This window comes from Parus major, chromosome 1A (genome assembly GCF_001522545.3).
Source record: "Parus major isolate Abel chromosome 1A, Parus_major1.1, whole genome shotgun sequence".
NCBI lineage: Eukaryota > Metazoa > Chordata > Aves > Passeriformes > Paridae > Parus > Parus major.
In genome coordinates this window covers 21,201,660-21,219,113 of record NC_031773.1, presented here as the reverse complement: position 1 = coordinate 21,219,113, position 17,454 = coordinate 21,201,660, and the positions used below count along the sequence as shown (strand labels likewise).

The 17,454-nt window shown below is 38.4% G+C and overlaps 1 protein-coding gene across 7 annotated transcripts in view; it reads left to right on the top strand.

The window, feature by feature from the left end:
• PTPRZ1 (protein tyrosine phosphatase receptor type Z1) overlaps nucleotides 1-17,454 on the top strand; it is a 131,338-nt gene that overhangs the window by 48,644 nt on the left and 65,240 nt on the right. The window lies entirely within an intron of this gene.

The window sequence follows — 17,454 nt, the reverse complement described above, 5'->3', positions numbered from 1 at the left end:
CTTTCCTCACAAGGAACTAATGGAGAAGGAGCTGGCTGAATGTTTCCATGACTATCTTGCAATCTCTCCCAGCTGCCTTTTCCTAAATGTCAGAGCCACTCTCCAGCGTGGTTGCCATGGTGCCTTCAGCTGGCGTGCTGGCATGGGTTCCCAGAGCCAGCACACCCACTGCACGTTTTATGGGAACATACCAGGAGGGAAGGCTTTTACCTGCTGTGTCACAGTTAAATAGAACATATCAAAAGGTACTTCTCAGTGTGTATTCTGGGTAAGATTGGCTCAAATTTACTTTTATCCTGCTAAATTCAATCAGTTAAGGATAGTCTCTTTGTCCCTCCATTTGTGAGAGTAGAGGTACACATACATACATCTATAGATGTGCTACAAGTTACATACATAAACCTGCTCAACAGCTCATAAATGTAAGCACTGCTGGAGAGCAGTGATATTTATACTGAGCTATATTCATTAACTTTCTATAAAAAGATTTTTCATGTTTTCTTTTTCCTTATAATTAATTATTCAGTCTGAAATACTGTTATTAGCAAAATAAACTTTTCATCAATATGGTTTCCTGATGTGAAAGCCAATACAAATAAAGTACATCCTGCATCCAGCCATTGGAAAACACAATTTTTTAAACCTCAGGTTTATAACTAGCAATCTGTAGCTAGATTAGTAGCTGAAATAACTAAATCCTTTTTAAAATGACAACAGATTTTTAAAATTTACTTTGAAATTCCATGAAACTGAGTCTTAATGGTTTTTCTAAAATATATCACTTACTTCAATAACAGCTTTCAAACATAAATATGAATAAATGCCTTTGTTCCAAACAATAAGCTAGTAGTATGTTTTGTTCCAGTCAGTCACTTGTTTCAGGTTGGGGTTGGTCCTATTCTCTCAAACAATTGATTAGGTAGACTGGAAGCAAATTTCAGGAGATTCAGTGATCATACAAAGAAGAGCTCTGAACTACAGTGTACTTTGATCTGTCTCCTTGATAAATGTTTTATAGAAACAAAATATTCTTCTCTCAGTTGCTGAGCTTTAGATGTTGTGGTATTTTGTGGTATTTTCCAGTGCAATTAGCTCCTTTAATTAAATGTTCAGGGGTTTGTTATTGGCACCATATATGAACTCCCTAATTTCAACACTGCTGCTACAGGCAATCATGCCATCTACCTCTTACATAAAATTCATTTAAATCTGTTTTAAAAATAGGTGAAATATTTTGCTTCATACCTTCACTGAGAGACTATCTCAGAAACCCATTCTTGACTTTTCATAGAATCATAGAATCATTTACATTGGAAAAGACCCTTACGATCATTGAGACCAGCTGTTAACCAAATCCCCCATAAAGCCATGTCCCTTAAGGAGCACATCTTTAAATACATCCATGGATGGTAACACAGCCACTTCCCTGAATGGCCTTTTCCTGTACTGGATAACCCTTATGATGAAGAATCTTTTTTCTAATAGCAATCTGAACCTCCTTTGATGCAACTTGAGGCCATTTCACCTTGTCCTGTCACTTGTTACCTTGCAGAAGAGACTGACCCCCACCTAGCTACAGACCCCTTCCATTGACGACTGATAAGTTCTACCTTCAGCCTCCTTTTCACCAGAATAAACATACCTCAACTGCTTCTCATCAGATATGTGGTCCAGACCATTCAGCAGCTTCACTGCCCTTCTCTGGACATGCTCTACCACCTCAATGTTTTTCTTGTAGTGAGGAGCCCAAAACTGGACACAGGATTCAAGCTGTGGCCTCACCAGTGCCAAGTAGAGCGGGCCTCTCCCTCGCCTGGTCCTGGCTACACTATTTCTGATACAGGCCAGGATGCCATTGCCCTTCCTGGCCACCTGGACACATGCTGGATCATGTTCAGATGGCTGTCAACCAGCACCCTCAGGTCCTTTTCCACTGGGCCACAGCCTGGAACATTGCATGGAGTTGTTGTGACCCAAGGGCAGGACTTGGCACTTTGCCTTGTTGAACCTCATCCAGTTGCCTTCAGCCCATTGATCCAGCCTGTCCAAATTGCTCTGCAGAGCCTTCCTGCCCCTCAGCAGATAAGTAGGCTGGCCCAGCACAGTGTCATCTGCAAACTGACTGAGGGTACACTTGAGCCCTTCATTCAGATGATTGTTTAAGGTCTTAAATGGAACTGGCTCCAGTACTGAGCCCTAGGGAACCCCACTTGTGACTGGCTGCCAACAGGGTTTTACTCCTTTCACCGCCACTCTTTGTACTTGTCCATCCAGCCAAACTGATTTGGATTTCCAAGCTAGTGGAATTATTATTAGTGGACTGTTGAGATAATCTGGTTCTTCTGGTAGAATTGATTGTTTTGTTTGTTTGTTCTTTGGAGAGTTTCTTTTCATGGGCAAAATTTACCTTCATTGATATCCCTTTCCTGTTAGTTTTTTTACATTAAACCACAATAACCTAGTCTGTTCTCCCTCTTTGATTGTTGCACTAGATTTTTCTGCCCACCTATGTTTCAGCTAAAATTATTTTGCCTTCCACCAGCATCTCATGCACTTACCTTACATGGACCGTCCCCAGGACTGTTTGCAGAGACATTATTACTTCATTATCTTTACTAGGAGTTGCATGGTTAGATCTTCAGTACACGCTTGCCTTTCCATTATAGTGTTTACAGCCCTCTGAGACTGTCAGACATGATCTGATTCTCCTCCTCCCCCATGTTTTTCCTATGCTGAGTTTCTTATTAATAACAAAAACTCCTACTACTGTCCAGATGTATCACTTTACAAATTGCATTATTGAATTTTGAATTTCATATTTAATACTATTTTTTCTCAAGGTCAGCTGTTTTTCCCATATGCTATACTGGACCTCCTTGCCATGGTGTGATTTCACATCTCATGTCATCAGCAGGTGAAAGAACTGAGAACCTCCAGAGCTTCCTGTACAAACACAGCCTAGTACTTCCTATTTATTGCTGCTTACGATTTTTCTTTGTTTCTCATAGTGAAAGTACTGAGTTGTTAGTACTGGGTGATAACAGTAATGAGATACTATGGTAACAGTTTGGTGAATTTACTGATCTATTCAGCACAATTAAAGAATTGCAGATTTTCTGGTTTTCCAGACACACTTTTAACCAACCTTCCTTCCTTCCTTCCTTCCTTCCGCCACTTCCGCCACTTCCGCCACTTCCGCCACTTCCTTCCTTCTGCCACTTCCTTCCTTCCGCCACTTCCTCCCGCCACTTCCTTCCTTCCTTCCTCCCTCCCTGCCTCCCTCCCTCCCTGCCTTCCCTCCTTCCCTGCCTCATTCAAATTCTACAGGCACATTCATCCTCACTCTAACTCCACTGCTTTTATGATCATGAGTCAATGTAAGGAAGCTGCCTTATAACATATCCATATCCTAGGTGAAATATCACTTATGTTGTAAGTTTATTTCTTGTTCAAGCATCACTACATTGCAATGATTTATAGTCTAAAAATAAATGGTTATATGAATACTAAATATCCAGTTAGCTTTATTATGCCATCACCCACAGATAAATCTCTTGGATAAATTCCTATGTAAATAACATTTAAATTATTGCTAAGTTGGTACACTATTTTACAACTGCTACTAATTACCTATATTCAGATTTCAAACTTTAGTGTTACTGCCTGAACTGAAACCAGATGAAATCAGTGAAAGATATCCCTTAACATAAACTACACTCCAGTCCTACCTTATAGTTATGACTAATTTATATTACATTAACAGTGGAGTATGTTTTTCAACAAAAATTTTTTTATGTGTGGATCATAGCAAGGATGGAGCAGGTAGGAAAAATACTGACAAATTTAGTGCAAATGCTTATTCTACTTTCAGTGTTTAAAAATTACCAAATTACTTTAAAAGTTATCATAGAAAAACTAGGAGTATTTGGCAATTAGGTGAGGAATCACTTCATAACATCCAATGCAATTAGCTGTTGCCATGCAGATCCCTCATTATTTTACATTCCAAGAGATATTACAAGAATATTAGCTTTATTCTGCAAAGTCAATCATCAGTGAAAATTGATGTTCATGTTAAATTGTAAAGGAACTTCATACTTGGCACCCCTCTAAGATGAGCAGCTAAGTTTACACTTTCCAGAGCTATTGTTTGAGTCTATGGTAGTACAAGATTCAAATTAATGCAAGCAAATACAGCTTTTTCTACACAATCAAGAATGAAGGAGATTTTTACAAATTTTATGGTAATGTGAGAGTAGAAATAGTTTCATAAATCCTTTCAAGACATATGCAAGAAATCCCCCTAGATGTGACATTCTTCACTATTTTCACTAATATCTCAGATAACAGAAGGGAGGGCATTTGCAAATTCATGGAAGACACCACGCTGGAAGTTTCAAGAATTTTGGGTGACACAGTAAGAATTCAAAATGTACTTGAGAAATGTTCTGAAATTAATCAAATATAATTTGTCAATAAAGTGATAACAGCAAGCACAAATTACTCCCACCAGGAAAGAAAATCAAACATGTAGATGAAAAATGGTTACTGGCTGGTTAGGTGGCTGTATGGCAGTTAGCCATAATTGCATCTGAATAAACAATATGTTGTCGTTGCAGAAAAGATAGTCCCATTTTGAGGTGAATTAACAGGAATGATGTATAAGGCATGGGAGGCAATTATTCTGCTCTACTTGTTGCTAGGAATATCTCAGCTGTACTTGTGTATTTATCCTTGGGCTGCATACTTGTAGAAAAGACAGTGACAAATTGAGGAAAAAGTGTGGAGAAGATCCAAAAAGAATGATTGGTGTCTAAGAAAGCCCAAAATCCTTGGAAGATAACTGAAGGAAATAAATTAGTGTAGAAAAGGAGGTTAGGATAATATTTTTCAAATATTACAAGTTGCCAGTTGTTCTCAATCCCACTGAAGGGACAAGGTTGAATCAGTTTAATCTGCAGATGAAAAGGCCGAGGTGCACTAATAGGAAAATGTAACTGTGAGAACAACTCCATTCAGGAAGCTACATTGCTTAGGAAGGCTGTGGAATCCCTCTAAGTGAAGTTCTTTCAAAAAACAGGGAAGACAAGCATTAGTGAGAGATTATTAAATCTGATTATACTTGATCCTGTAATGAAGGAAAGGACTCAGATGACCTTTCAGTCTTGCACATCTGTGATGCTTTGGGGCAATGTAAGACCCAATTTAATCATCTTTCAAACAGCACCTCATGTCTACGTCATTGCTTAGACAAAGAGAATACAGCCAACCATTCCTGAAATTACCCAGATTTTCAAACCTTCACTACTTTGTTAATCATTAAACATTTGTATAAGAAAAATGTTTTCTATGCTGGGTGATTTCCTCAATTTTGACATTTTGAGGCTGTGGGAGGAAGGGCTGCAGGGAGTACTCTAGACAAAATTATGGTTTTTTTTATATGGAGACACAGAAAATGTGCAAGTTCTCTCTTTTGAGAAAAAAAAAAAAGCACAAAATTTTCTCTGAAAGCCTGATTTGTACTTATTTTGGATCTAGATTCTGGAAGGATGAGGTAATTTTATTTATTCTATTTTATCAACTCTTGTTTCTGTATAGGCAAGTGTTTCTTGGGCAAGCTCTTGACACCATGCCCTGACATAAAATATTTGTTGAAATAAATGAATGTTATCTGGGTGCTTTAGAGTACTGTAATTATTTTGAATGGAATTGCAGTAGAATCCAGTAGGATGGAAACCTCTGTCTGAGAAAAGTTAATTCTTAAGTCACTCAGACTTGTTTCTGGGGCTTGCCTGATTTCCACATACAATTCAAATTTAACATTGAAGATTTCTTGTAATTCTAAGTTAATAACTTTTTGTGCATTTTATCAACCACTTACACTTCCAAAACTTCTGGTTGACTTTTTGAAATCCAAAATCATTTGCTTTTCTTTGGACATTTGTTGCAGACAATTTGAGATTAAATGGAGTTAATTTAATTTGATTTAATTTTCTATCTCTTGGACTACTGCAAGCCTACAGTCAGAACACTGAAGGCAGGCAGCATTTTCTTTATTGTGCCACTGAGCAGCTCAGATCTTCTGGACTGTCAGCAGCTGGAATGTACTGACTTCACTTGGGTCAGAAGAGCCCAAGGGTTGAGTAGTCTGCATTTGTACTGCGTTTATCCTGTTCTGCATTTCTGTGCTCTGTGGACTATCAGGGCCCAATTCCACAGAGCCCACAAATAGCTGAGTCACCTATCCATTCAACTAGCAGTTTCTAGTGGCTTCTTTGTATTTGTTCTAGCAATCACATTTTATCTTAATGAGATAACATGAGAAATCAGCGTTTCCAGCCTGCTCTATCAGAACACCTCCAACAGCTTCCTTCAGCAGTATCACTGTGCATCAGTGGTGCTCACATATTTGTTGTTGGTGAATCACTTTATGCCACACTGTTACGCTTTCTGCCTAGCTGAAACATTCCTTATAATATTCCCAGAGGTAACTGCACTGTGGTGTATGATGAATCCATGTCCCTATGAGGATAATGATAGGTTTCTTTTTTGTGTCATAATGATAGTGCAGAATGGAGGCAGAACCTATGCCTAGAGATGGAATAGTTACAAACAAAACCAACCTAACAACAGCAGATCTAGATAAAGCAATTGTAATCACTTTTTAAAATGTCACTTTTTTCTCTTGCATCCACATATCCTCACACACTTTAATAACACAAACTACTTTCTGTTTTCTGAGCAGCCCAGAGCAGTGACATGACTGTAAACTTTTTGCATGTTATTGTAAACCAGCATATTATAGGAGTACATTTAAGCAGATGCTCTTTTAACCTAAGATACATTTATATACATATTTAGGACCTGGTTCTAGCTATGCAGCCCCTTGAGGTTACTGGGAATTTAAGACATTGCAATTTACAGGCCTGTGCACTTTGCTGATTTGAAGGTAGAGGTGCAGTCAGGAAAAAAAAATGTCTCTGTCACTTTCAAAACATCATTCTCCTTCCCTCTGATGTAGTTCTATAACCCATAGAGTGACTATTTTAGTTGTCAGGAATCACTGGGGTATTTTGTGGCAGCAGAGCACAGAAGTGCTGGTATGTATGAGGAGCAGGGCTGTCTATCTCTGCATAAGGGCATCATGTTCATCAGGCTCAAGTATCACTTGTCCTCTTCTTTATTTTCAAATGAAGCATTCACTGCTATTAATTAGTTAAAAGTAAAGTGAAATGAAATACACAATCAAGCAATACTTTTCCATTAGAAATGCCCTTTGGGGATACATTGAGTTTTCTTTTTACATATTTGTGCTCTCCATGTTGCACATTCCACATAAATTTGCAGCTTAGAGTCATAACTTAAATAAACTAAAACTGGTCTTACCTAAACTTGTACAGTCCTTTCTTCTTCCCATGGTATGGTGCAATTCTCATGCAAATTAGTACAACTCACCAGAACTGAGGTTCCAGATGAAGCTTCCCCACCTCCCAGATTATATTATCTCTGAGTAAAAGGCAAAAACAAGACCTAAAAGGAGAGACAAAACTTCAGACTGTTTCCTTCTCCTTCTTCCCCTACCCTAAACACTGAAAACACAAGGTGAAGTTAGGCTTCTTTTCAGCTTGAGAGCAGAGGTCTCTTGCTGCCCAGAGGGCACAGCAGCCCAGCCTTCTTGGAAAGGATGGACACTTTTCTCTTTTACTGGTCAAGCCTTTTCTCAATATCTTGGCATAACTCACTCAGGAAGAATCAACCCAAAAATTCAGTTCACTGCTTCCTCATCCAGTGCTCTAATAATCAGTATAGATGCAGTGGAATATGGTCTGTGGACATCATTCCCATTGCCATGAAGAGAAAATTGATTGGACATTTTGGACTGACCTTTGAAAGGTGCCTGCCTGCAATATAGTCAGTGAAGGGAAAAAGGCAATTAATTTATGAACACTAGCTCTCCCCTTCAGGTCCTTTTGCCTTCAGCTGCGTAGCATATTTTACCAGATGCATTAGATGTATTGCATTGAGCCTGTGCACTGCTGAAGAGAGATGGCCAGAGATTACTGCCCATGTTCCCCCTCAGTTTCTTCTTTTTGTTTGAGTAAAACAATGGCATATGGATGCTTGTGGGAAAGGGTCCTCTAAAAATAGACAATGTCAAACGACAAATGTGCTCCTTCAAATCAAGTAATCTGATTTTCTTGAAAATGACTGACCAGGTTTTGATTTTGCAATGAGCATCCTTTAAATTCTATGCAGGGCAGCAAACCTGCAGTTTAAAAGCCAACATCTTAAGCAGAAATGCAACTTATGCAATCTTGAAATTATTTAATATTTCTCAGAAGTTATTTATATAGCCACTTTTTGTTTTTCCTCCTCTGCTGCAATGAAGGTTGTTTTTATATTTTACAGCTAATGTAGGAGGTTGTGCAAGAAGTTACTAATTATTAATGTTGTTGTCCCACAGGACATATTGTTTATACCATCACAGATGCAGTTTACATCTCAGATCAATACAGCAATTTTTAAAAACCTCTTTTGAAAGCAGCAATTGGAGTATGATTATAGTTGTCCACAGTAGTTATATCATACAGCAAATTAGGAAATATATGTCAGGACCCATTATTCTAATGGCAGTCTTGTAAGATTTTTAAACAATGTAAGTAGATGCCAGATTTGCAAACTGATGACCCTTTTTGAAACAATACTCTCAGTAGGGAGGAGGGAACAAAAATATTGTTGACTTGAACATGTCTGTCAAGTTAATGCTTCACAGGAACCCACAGCACTACTCTGCCTTCTTAAATGCAAGTTCTCCCTTTCTTTATCTCGCTCATAAGTTACCCCTTAAGCACTCATTAGACCATTGCAGCTGAAAAATGGCAAATCCGTTTTCAATGGCAGCTACCACCATTTCAGGCCTGGCCAAATACAAGAGGCAACAGTATACTGCCAATGACACTTTGTTTCCTGCAGCATTTGTAAAGAAATATTTTGTTTTCAAAAGCAATTAAAATGGAGTAAGTTCTTACATATTTGTGCTCCATAAAATGCCCAGTGTGTACAGGGGTGAGAACTGTAAAAATTATAAAGCAGAGGCTTGGAAATTCTCTGTCCTAAATGGCTATTTAAGTAGCACATCTGGAGAAGGACATCTGCCAAATTTTTAGCAATTATCAGCAGCATCATTAACAAGGGAACCATTATGATATGTGTAATGGCAATATTTATTTTATGCAACTCAGAGTTTGTCCTAATATCAAATTAAATTATGTACCAAATTAAAGGTAAGATCAAGCTTTACAATCTTTCAATGAGCTCTACTTATTATCAAAGAGGGAGCTGTCAGACCTAATCTGAAGAGATGAGTTTATGCAGATATACAGCTGCAGCCAAGTCAAAGGACATGGGAATGCAGAGAGAGAAAGAGCAGGGAGTAAAGCTCCCTTAGCACTCTGTGTCTGCAAGCTGAGTATTATTTGAACAGTGATCAAGTGTTCTCCGGAGACATGTTTTAATTAAATTCTGCTCAGCTAAGAAGTTGGATGAGGACACAATTGTCAATAAAAATCCCTCCTTGATGAGAGACTGAATGCCAGTATCACGAGACCCTCAGCGTCCCTCAGTATTTCAGTTTGGTGGAACAGCAGTAATATTACAGGCTGACAGTGCAGAAGCAAGAACAATGCTCTTCAGCCTATGCCTACTGATGTTGCCAATGTGCCCACAGAATATAATTTTCCAAGCTGTGGAGTACTGTGCTCAACTCATCTCACAAATGAGAGGGGCCCAGTATGGCCATGCAGAGTACTCATAATACCTCAGCAGCTCTTAGCTCTGATAGAGTTTATGTAGTTCTGGTGAAAACATTTTCTTTCTGACTTGATTTAACAAGTTCATACTATTTTTTTCTTTACAAAAAAAAATGGATAATGAGTATATGGGAAAAGAGTATAGTGGGGAAAGAGTAATACTGGAAAAGATTAATACTGTCTGTCTTGGTCAGTGATGTGGATGACGGGGCAGAGTGGACCCTCAGCAGTATTGCTGATGATACATAACTGAGGAGTGCTGAGGGACCTCATTAGACTGGAGAAATGGGCTGACAAGAACCTCATGATGTTGAACATAGGAAAGTGCAGTGTCCTGCACCTGGGAAGGAAGATCCTCAGGCAGCACATGCTGGGGAACAACCAGCTGGAAAGCAGCTTTGTAGAAAAGGACCTGGGAGTCCCAGTGGTCATGAGTCAACAGTGTGTCCTTGCAGCAAAAAAAAACAAAAACACATTAATAGTGATCTGGGCTGCATCAGGTAGAGGAATGGCAGCAGCAAGGGGGAGGTGGTCCTTGCCCTGTACTCACCCCTGGTGAGGCCACACCTGGAGTACTGTTCTGGACTCCTCAGGAGTCATGGATGTATTGGTGGCACTCCGAGCAATGTGGTCTAGTGAAAGGTGCCCCAGCCCATGGCAGAGGAGTTGGAACTAGTTGATTCTGAGGACCCTTCTAACCCAGCTCATTCTGTGACCTTGTGATTCTTTGATTAGAGAGAATCCAGTGAAGACAGCGGGCAGAATCTGAAACATGGGAGGTTCCCTTTAAACTTTGGGAAACACTTTTTTTCCTGTGACAGGAACTGAGCACTGACTCAGCTTGTCCAGAATTGTGGAATCTGCATGCTTGGAGATGTTCAAAAGCCTTCTGGACATGGGACACGATCCTAGGCAACTGGCTTTAGATGACCTCATTTGAGCTGGGGGGTTGTACAACGAGCCCCAGAGATCCATGCCACCCTCAACCATTCTGTGGTTCTGTGATTCCAAGTAAGAATCTCACACAAAAGGCAGATCATTATGAAACCAGAGAAGGAAGGAAATAAAAGAACATGGCACACTAAGAGATGATAAGGGTGAGTGAATCTCAATACAAGTTTGCAATGGTAAATCTCCACAGAATCCGAGTTTCAAAGACAACAATGAGTCAAGGAACTATTTATCAGAACTGCAGTGTGACAGGATATTAGCAAAAGTACAGGCAATATAGAAAAAAAAATCATTTTCACTGGATCTCCTGTGACTCACAGTCACAAACTGGCAGTATTTTCTGTGAAGCCAAAAACATCTTTTCTTTGCAGAAACAATTCCATGGAAACTCCACTCAGTGAGTCTTCTAGATTTGATGTTACCCCACAGGGAGGTAGGCTGTACTGGAAACAAAAGATTCAGCGTATTATTCCAAGATAGAGCTTGTTCTCATGAAGGGAAAAGTTGTTGTTGCCTACAGCAGAGAGAAATTATTTTCAAAGACTTCACAATTACATATGCAAGAATCTGTCTCTGCATTTTCTCAGAAGCTTTCATTTACATAGTTCTTTTTCCTTGCTTTGCCACCCCCGAGCTCCCACCTTCTTCTAATGTAATACGTTATTCACTATTTTAGAAATGATGCAGAAGAATCGTATAATTTACCTATAGGGTTTTTTGATCAGTCCCTCAGACTGAAAACTCTGTAAATGTTGTGCAAGTTCCTCAGGAAACAGATTAACCTTTCCATATCTTCAAAACTACACCAAGAGATGAAGATTCAGTACTCGGGCTTTGAGTGATATGCCTTAGCTAGAAACTCAGGTATTGTATCTTTATGATCTTTAATGATCATAACCTTTTGCCACTTTTTCCACCCCAATTGTAATCAATGCCTACATTACCCATCCACAGCTACCCTAATTAGAGAGAAGTCATACACTGGTCCTCAAAGAATTAGAGAGAGAGAAGAGACTGATATATTGTGGTGTAGATTACACATCGTAAGCAAAAGATAAATTCTTACAGAAAAGTAGTATTTAAAAACAGTAAGTGGTTGGTTTATATTTTGCATAAACTAGGTGAGGCTTCTTCTCTAATTTTCCTAAATATTTTTCATGTGTCCTGGTTTAGTCTTGGATACAGTTAATTTTCTGCTTCTTAGCTGCTACAGTGCTGTGTTCTGAATTTAGTATGAGAATAATGTTAATAACACACTGATGTTTTAGTTGTTGCAAAGTAGTGCTTACCTTAAGTCAAAGGCTTTTCAGTTTCCCATGCTCTGCCAGTGAGGAGGTGCACCTGTGAGGGAGCACAGCTAGAACAGGTGACCCAAACTGGCCAAAGTGGTATCCCCTAAAGACCATCAGACTCAGTCTATAAACTCAGGGGAGTTGGCTGGGACCCAGTTTCTGCTAGGGAATAGGGTCAGTGGGTGATGACAAGTTTATTGTGCATCACTTGTTTCTCTTGGGTTTTATTCCTCTCTCTTTCTCTCTTTTTTCATTGCTGTTATCATTAGTCTTATTAATGTTACTATTGCAATTTATTGTAATTTTCAATTAAGCTGTATCTCAACCCATGAGTTTTACTATTTTTCTGGTTATCTTTCCCACCCCACTGGGGTGTGGGGAGTGAGAAAACCTGTATGAGATTTAGTTGTTGGTTGGGGTTAAATCATGACAATATGCAATCTGAGTTTCTTGTTTGAAAATACAGTAATTAGGCATCATAATTTGATGCAAATTTCAATCAATAGAGGTTTTGTGACTTTGGTCACAAGAGGAAGATTTTTCACAATAAGAACAGTCAGACATTGAAATAATCTCCCCAGGGAAGTGATGAATTTCCTGTCCTGGACACTTGTAAGATTCAGCTGGACAGGATACTGGGCTATCTTTTCTACATGGTGCTTTTACTAGGAAAGGTTGAACCAGATGGTCACTGAGGTCCCTTCAAACCTGGCATTCTATGATTCTATGATTACACAGTTATGGAACTATGTCAGAAAACACTAAATGTGTGCAGCGCTATTTGTTGCCATATTGCATACACTAGCCATTGAGCTGGAATAGCAACTAGAAATTGATTATATTTCATATTTTTTAACAACTACTTGTTCCAGTTGGAGTTTGATTTGCTACAGAAATATGATCTATTTATATGAACAGACTAATGATACACTAATGATAAAGGCTAATGATAAAGGTGTTTTGTGGCCAGCAGTACATTCTGTGACCAGAACAGCTGACTGCACATAATCTGATTTTGAGGCTGAGAACTAATTAACAACCAAAACACCAGAGAAACTATGGAAGAAAGAGACTCTGATTTAGGGTTTATGTGTGCCAGTGGAAGCTACAGGAGGAATTTTGCAGTAAGTTCTGTGTAGACTTCTCAAGAGCACAAAGTGTGTCCCATTGTAATAGTGCTGATGATAGGGAAAGTATATCTTCTTTAACTTCACAATTCAAAGTTAGGCACCTACATTAGGCACATAAATAGCATAAGGGAGAGTTACTCTCTTCAGTATATACCAATTAGCAGAAAGGTGCCTGCCTCAGCCCATTTGTGTCATCCCTGCCCTTTCCCTGCTGAATGCTCTAGCTGCTGGGCTACAAAATCAGCCATCCCTCTCCTTATCGTCTTAAGGCACAATGATTCTTGAATCTTTAGCCTCACCATGTTGCAGCACTGGCAGAATGAGTGAAGATGGCTTGTTCTCTTCTTTTAACTATTCTAAGGCCTTATCATAGAAAATGCAAAATATGGATGGCAAATACTTTTCTTTTGGCTGAGGAGCATAATCATATTGTGCCAAATGCACTGTCTGGCTGTAACTGCTGGGATGTTGTATTAAAATGGGCATTGCCTTGGATGTCCCTGAAGGGCAGGAGGCACTGCTGCAGGGCTTTGCTTTCCTCTTGGTGCTGTTGGCTGTGTGCTCTGAGGTCACTAGGCCCATACCAGCTGGATCTGTGCCTTGGGAGATTGTGGCAAGGGATGATGAATCTGTGTATCCAAAATGGGCTTTGAGTTTGATTCCTCACTTAGTCAAATTGACAGTGTCTTAGGGGCACACACAGTGATAGAATATTTAGGGGAGCTTTTGGTGAGAATTTGGGTATCTGTGAACCCTAATGTGGCTTGGTCTCTTTACTTTAACTGCATTTCATTCAAGTGCACAATAGACATCTACTGGGGAGATTTTGTCCTAACAGCTTACAGACCTGTTTCATTTATGGCTGTCCAACTCTGCTTTGCAGAATGGACAAGATTCTTGTCTGAAAATTTTTAGTCTGGAGTAATTCAGTATATGTAAGTGTGTTTTAAAATATTTAAATTCAAGATGTTCCAGGAAGTATAACTTTTTTTCTGAGTATAAAATTGGCACTTTGCAACAAGCTTGAGAATGAAAGGAGAAGCAGCAATAGGCAAAATTTCATTAAAATTTAATCTGCCCCTACAAATCAAAAAGTGTTTGGATTCTTCAGTACTGGGGATGACTTGGTACTGAAGCTGCTAGTGTGCATTCAGTCCCCCCCTTAGGACTCACTAATATCCTTCATGTGAGTGATAGCATAATTCTGTGCAGAAGAAAATGACTGCTTTGCACTGGGGAGACACCATGGATAGGTGATGTTAGTGGGTCAGGAATACCACGTGCTACTCTTGATCCTGCCAGAATAACTTCTTGATTAAAGTAGATAAGCAGACCAAGAGTCATTCCTTTAATTTATTCCACTGTGATAAAGTATGCTAGATCTCTTCCTGCTTAAATGGTTTATGTAGTAAAAAGTAAAAATGCAATATTTGCAGGTGTAAAAGGTGTACCTTATATATTTATTCCCTAGGTAATAATGTTACAAAAATAAGAAACATGATCTTCACATCCTTTTCTACTTTCCTATGTGTGTATATGAAAAAATATTTTCTTTCTCTATGGAGAAATGGCAAAGAAAAATGATTATACCAATCTTCAAGGAAGAAGTCTGTATATTAGATTTTGTAGTTCTGTGTATTAGCCATGGATTAAAAAAAAAACCAAAAAACAAAAGCAAGTGTTAAACTGTTTAAGAGTTCAGTGAATTTAAATTTAATATTGATATGCAAACTTCCCCACTTGGAACTTTTGTCTTAGGTGGAGCAGGGAGGTGGCAGTTTTTATTAATTTCTCAAAACAAGCAGTGCAATTAATTCTTCATTTCAGAAAATATTAAGTGAAAAGCTGTGCTCCTAAAAGCAGCAAGACATTTTAGGCAAGTTTCATCACAGTGAGGCTAAAGAAAGTACAAGAACTTACTGACTGATTGAGATAGATGTGAGACCACAACTGCCCAAAGATGCATGAGTTGTGTACCTCTGTCCAGTTGATGCTGCTTCCATCCTCATTTCTATAATTTTCCATTGTAGGAGAGAATGGAAAAGTTGTGAAGGAAAATCCTGTCAATGGCAGCAGCAAGTTCCAAATCTGAGGTAGATTGCACCTACTGCTGAATAGCTTTTAGTGCTGCACTCTTGAGAATAACCAACCACTCTGCATTGAAAGTGACTTGGAGGGTTCTTAATACTGAAAGGTTTTAAAAGCTGGTTTGGATTTTTTTTTATACATTTGCAAAGGAAAAACAGATATCTGCACAACTTGTTTATGCAGAAAGTATGTGAAAAAAATATCAATGCTGTAATTTACATGATGCTGTTATCACATCAGGACACAGTAAAATATCTCTCAGTGGAAGAGTTTATAAAGAGTTTTTGAGGATATGATAATCTCAAAAAAATCGAATCAGGTAATAGTATTATTTAAACTCCATATGGTTATCAGAGGCATGGTTATGTACATCCACTGACATTGCTATGGCAGTTCTGAAACTATCTGTACAAAGTTTTTGAACATAATGTAAACATAATGGTGATGCTGAAATTATATTTAGTCTAAATAAAATAATGTTGTTAGTGAAGGAAAGTTTGTGTAATGTTAGGAGGGGGTTGATTTTAAACATTTTTCGAAGGATTTTCTTTTTTTTAGGGGAGGTAAGGGAAAGAGAACTAAAGTTCTTAGTTATTGTAGTCAAAAATCCTTGCCAAAAAGGCCATTTTATGAACTAGAGTTGTCTTTCTAAAGTAGGAAGTAAAATATAATAAGCAATTATGTAGATAAGCACACATAAGCTATGGCTCTGTGTAAGAACTTCATATAGCTCAATATATAATACTAATATATATAATATATACTAATATATAATACATTTCTGCCCATCACCTCGTTTTATCCTTACCATTATGCAAACAGAATGTTTGTTGAAATTCCCATAGAAGTATGATATGAAATCTTGCTAAAATATGCTAAAAGTAATCTAAAATTCCTATGGTATTATGTTCTTCTGGAGATATTTAGGAGCTTCATTTTATAAAAATTGAAACTCTGAAAATGAGAACCTGGGGAGCAAAGAACCAGGATTACTGGTATGCCCTTTTGAACATTAGGATAATTTATCTTCAGGCAGCCTCTGTGACTCCCTGGCCAGTGATGTAATCCAGTAGTCTTTTATATTTGTCTTGCTTGGGTTTATATCTATCTAGTCCTTGGTTTTTATGATCTTTACATTATTCTTTACAGCTGAAATAAATGCCTTTTTGCTATACAGGGTTAAATGCTGACCTTTTTGATGGCTATTTGTGGGACTTTTGCATTCACGGTTGTTCAATGGTGATGTTTTGTATACTCACAGTCAATCTGATAGAAAGCCCAGATAACCTACTTTTGAATTATTTTTATAGTTCAGCAGGCTTTGGATCAGAACTCTTAACTGTAGCCTCCATTAAATGTTTTATTCTTCTAGATAGGCTTGTGCAGACCCAAGTTATTTTCCTAGGTGGTAGCAACATGGTGATACATGTGTTTGATAACAGGAAAAAGTGCCCCATGCTGTACCCCAACAAGATTTCTCTGGAAGTAAACAGACTGCCTGTTAACATTTAATGGTTCAAGAGGATGGGAGAATAGAGGGAAGAAAGCAGGGGAAAGAGAGAAGAAAGAAGACAGAAAGGAGGTCATACTGCAATAGAAGAGAAAAGGAAATTATATTGATTTTCTCAGTGAAAGCCAATATTGTTAGATCTTCTGAACTGAGAAGGAGATTATGTACTCTATACTAAAATTCGTCATTGCATTTTGCTTCTTTACAGAGTACCTGGTTCTGTCACGCAAGATAATTTCTAAAATACAGTAGAATCTACTTTGTAGTAATGAGGAGAGAAAAGTGAAGACTAACAGTGCCATAATGCAAGTCATTAGACTTAGATGGTGATCTGTACTCCAGCAAAAAATGAGGTTTCTTTCTGCTGAAGATGAGTTTCATTGTGCTCATCTCCTGGGACTGCATGAGCTATCACTTATCAGACAGGTGCTAAATGCTGTGCTTGAAGTAGATTATAGCTTCCTCTTTCTTCACTTCAGCTGAGAGTAATTTAAAGTGCATTTTTAGGCCTGTTAAAAATTGCTGCAACCTTTGTGTCTACACAATTTCTTTCATATGCAGCCATTCCATTTCTCATAAAATGGTACTTGCATGATATGGGGAAGAGGGAAATACCACCATAAGCTTAATTTATGCCCAAATTCACCAGCAAAAAGACAATAAACATCCACTTG